The 4,439-nt window shown below is 41.8% G+C and overlaps 1 pseudogene; it reads left to right on the top strand.

Annotated features, from left to right (window-relative positions):
- The first annotated feature begins 2,258 nt into the window (after positions 1 to 2,258).
- On the top strand, positions 2,259 to 2,735 carry LOC101587717 (annotated as a pseudogene).
- The last annotated feature ends 1,704 nt before the right edge of the window (positions 2,736 to 4,439 follow it).

Raw genomic sequence — 4,439 nt, 5'->3', positions numbered from 1 at the left:
GGCAAATAGGGGCCAGGGAGATGGCTCAGTGGAATAAGCGCTTCCCTGGCAAGCACAAGGGCCTGAGTTCAATCCCCAGTTCTGCCAAAAATAGGCAAATGAAGCCCATTTCTTAACATAAGAAATACAAATGGTCAGTAAATACATGAAGAAATGTTCAACATCATTGACATTTAAGAAATGAGAATAAAAAGCAATGCTGAGGTTCCACCTTAACCCACAAAGAATGACCATCAGCAAGAAACCAAATAGTAGCAAATGCTGGTGAGCCACTGGGCAAAAGTAACTCTTGTATATTGTTTGTGGGAAGGTAAGATAGTACAACCACTACAGATATCAGCATGGAGACTCCTCAAAAAAAGTAAAACTAGGGCTTGCCAGAGAGCTCAGAGGATAAAAGCGCCTGCTGAGGCAGTCACTCGGACTGGAGTTCGATCCCAGAGTGCCGTGCCGGCCCCGCCCCCAGGGCACGCTGAGACAGCGATTGAGACAGGACATGGTGGCACGTGCCTGTAATCTCAGAGCTTGGGAGGCTGAAAACAGAAGGATCACTATGAGTCCAAGCTGTGTAGTGAAACCCTGTAGACCCTGTAGACCTTGTAGACCCTGTCCTAAATACATAAAAAAAGGTAAAACTAAAAATTCCATTCAACCCAACTATTCCCTTTCCAGGTAGTCACCCAAAAGAATTAAAGAAATTATATTATACTGATTTGTGCATAACTGTGTTTATAGCAATACAATTCATGATAGCTGGAATGCCATTGCTACATGTCTAACAGATGAATGGATTATGAAAATGTAGTATTTACACACAATGTGGTATTATTTTGCCATAAAGTAGCATCAGCCTGTGTCATCTGTAGGAAAATGGATGCAGCTGGAAGCCATGATGCTGAGAGAAGTAAGTCACACACAAGCTTAAGCATCGTGTGGCTGCTCTCCGGTGAGAAACCCAGGATGCAAATGAAGAGCAAAATATAAACGATAAGCGGAGGTAGAGAGGTGAATCTTTATTAAAGGAAAGGGGACCAGGTCTTTTTCTGGACTTTGGAGGGATAATCCTATCTGTTTAAAACAAAACAAAACAAAACAAATACTGTTTAGTTACCCAGAAATGTTCTTGTTGATATATGTAGTTATTGTGATTTATCCTAATTATGACTCTGGTTTGAGTTAATCTTTTCTTTGTTTATCAGCTATCGATCTATATTATTATATTAGTACAGTTATTAGTGTGCAATATATATTTATTTTGGTGGTACCAGGGATCAAACTCAGGACCTTGCACTTGCCAGGCAAGCAGCTATTCTACTGAGCTATCTCCCTGGCCCATGTTTTTCAGCTAATTCTAAAGGGCTGAGGAAGAACCTATGAAATTTTGTTAAGTAATATGTGTAATTTTTAAAGAAGCTTAAATTATTTGGAAAGTAACTTGAAACCAGACTAAGAACGTTATTTTAACCTTAAAGTTTTGCGTTTCCTGTACTTGAGGGCTTGTTGCCATTGCTTCCTGTATAATCCAGTTCAGCGGCAAAGATTCTAAAGGCTTCAACACATCCTCGATTTAGCAGAGCTAAGGGTTGCTGGCTTATTTTTGTAGCCATAACCCTGTTAGTTGGAGTGAATGACAGTCTTCCAACCATATCTCTGAGTTCAGAAGCTCACTTCATTCACTGATCTTTTAATTTTTTTGTAACAGCATTTAAATTTAACCAATTGATTTATTTTGAGTTTAATTACAGAGCCAAAATGCCACATATAATTATGGGGAGTAAGTGGCCGTCATTTCTTTACCCTGATGGCTTGAGAAAAGCTGTAAAGTGTAGCACAGTCTTTCCACATAATCTCCTATGAGCCTCCCTCCCTGACATTGAATCAGTGCTGATGAATAAAGTGTAAAAATAGTAACGCATACCAGGTCATGCTGTCGAGCCAAGCCCGCCCCTCAGGCCGTGTTCATGTTGATGCTGATGTGATAGCACTTAACACAGTGGTTCGGGAAAATTCATAAAAACAGCCTGCTTAGGAAAAGCTTTTGATCAAAGATAGACAAATCACAGCATTCCTAGGTTTCAAATAAATAGTAAGACCACATATCCTTTTGTTATAAGTTAAAGCTCTAAAGTATATTTTAGGCCCCAGTCACTGAGCCGCCGCCGCCGAGGATTCAGCTGCCTCCCCCTTGAGCCCCCTGCTTCCCGGCGATCCGCCCCCCACCCCCCGCCCGCCTTCTCCTGCAGCCGCCTTCTGCCTTCTGCAGGCCGTTTCCACCGAGGAAAAGGAAACGTATCGTATGTCCGCTATCCAGAACCTCCACTCTTTCGACCCCTTTGCTGATGCAAGTAAGGGCGATGATCTGCTTCTTGCCGGCACTGAGGATTATATCCACATAAGAACCCAACAGAGAAACGGCAGGAAGACCCTCACCACTGTCCAAGAGATCACTGATGATTACGATGAAAAGAAACTGGTGAAGGCGTTTAAGAAACTTGCCTGCAATGGTACTGTCATCGAGCATCCAGAATATGGAGAAGTAATCCAGCTCCAGGGTGACCAGCGCAAGAACATACGCCAGTTCCCGGTAGAGATCGGACTGGCCAAGGACGATCAGCTGAAGGTTCATGGGTTTTAAGTGCTTGTGGCTCACTGAAGCTTACGTGAGGATTTCCTTGCAATGAGTAGAGCGCCCCTTCAGTCCCTTGTCACGAGGATAAAAACCTCACAGCTTGTATAATGTAACCATTGGGGTCCACTTTCACTTGGGGTCCACTTTCACTTGAACTCGTGTAACTCCTTCATGCAATAAACTGAAAAGAGCCACGCAAAAAAATTAATAAATAAAAATAAAGTATATTTTAAATTCTGGGGGGATATTGTTATTGGAAAAGAACAAAAAATAAATATTAATTAAATATCTATTTTAAATGCCCAGTAATCTCATAAAGGATGACAATCTAAATTCTATGTACCAGACAAGTAGGTTCCACAACAAAGCTTCAATTCATACTTATTCTCTGGGATTTAGGCTTCACATGTAATTTGAGGGGGTTCCTCCCTGAATTAGAGATCTTCATATCTTCTTAACATAACATGACTGTGTATTACACAATGTGTGTGTGTGTGTGTGTGTGTGGCCAGCTCAGCCCTCCCTGGAGGCAGGGCTAGCATGGCATGTCGTGCTGGGGTTCAAATCTCAGTCCCTGTATTTGTCTAAGCTTACCTAAGCAGGCCCTTCAGACTGCTGAGCTGTCCTGCTGACCCTACATAACACTTTTTTTTTTTTTTTTTTTTTTTTTTTTGTGGGACTGGGGATTGAACTCAGGACCCTGCACTTACCAAGCAAGCGCTTATTCTACTGAGCTGTCTCCTCAGCCCCCTACATAATATTTTGCATCATTAAATAAATACAAATCTCTTGCCTTCTTGAGACAGGGTTTGAAACGCAATTCAGGCTGGCCCTGAACTCACTTTGTACCCTGGGCTGGCCTCCAACTCGCAGCAATCTTCCTGCCTTAGCCTCCCAAGTTCTGGGGTTACAGAAGTGCACCACCAAGCCCAGCAAATACAAATCTTATACACAGTACATATACAATGCTCATTTTTATAGGTGTAAGGCCTGGGACAGTTTATTTAACTTCTCTGAGTCTCAGGGGTTTTTTTGTTTTGTTTTGTTTTTTGACACCAGGGATCAAACTCAGGACCTTGCACTCACCAGGCAGACACTTATGTGCCTGAGCTATCTTCCCAGCCCCAAGTCTCAGTTTTTTCATCTGTATTTAGCAATGCAGATAATACCTACAGAATTATTGTATGGGTGAACTGACTGTGTCTGCAGCTATTGGTACAGTTCTAATGCATAATAATGGCATTGATATTACTATTAGATTTAATAATATAAAGTACTACTAAGCCATAGTTTATTTATATTTATTATTATACCTATTTATATTCTATCATTTGTTTATATTTGGCTTTCCTCTATTTCTTTTTCTCACTTCAGCTGCCACAGCCAGACAAACTTTAGGGACCACCTCTGTACCAAGAGTTTTCATACACCTTAGGACATGGCTTTGCTGACCATAGCAGGCCTATGTAGGGTCAGCTCCTTTCTCTGCTTCTATGTTATGGATGAATGTGCCCCGAAAGATTCATGTACTAGAAATGTAATCCTCAGGGCAAGAGTATGAAGAAGACTTTTGAGAAGACTTTTGATGAGATTAAGAGGGCTCTGTCCTCATGCATGGATTAATGTTGTGCGAGTGGGTTAGTTAGCATGGGTTTGTGAGTCTTCATAGAGTGTTGAGTTCTGTCTGTCTCTCTATCTCTCTCTGTCTCTGTGTCTATCTGTCTCTGTCTCTGTGTCTCTCTGTCTCTGTCTCTCTGTCTCTCTGTCTCTCTGTCTCTCTGTCTCTCTCTCTCTGGACTGCTTAGACAGT

Source organism: Octodon degus, unplaced genomic scaffold (genome assembly GCF_000260255.1).
Source record: "Octodon degus isolate 3935 unplaced genomic scaffold, OctDeg1.0 scaffold00086, whole genome shotgun sequence".
Taxonomy (NCBI): Eukaryota; Metazoa; Chordata; class Mammalia; order Rodentia; family Octodontidae; genus Octodon; species Octodon degus.
Note: the sequence above shows the minus strand (reverse complement) of the source record. Positions and strands in the feature narration are given on the sequence as shown.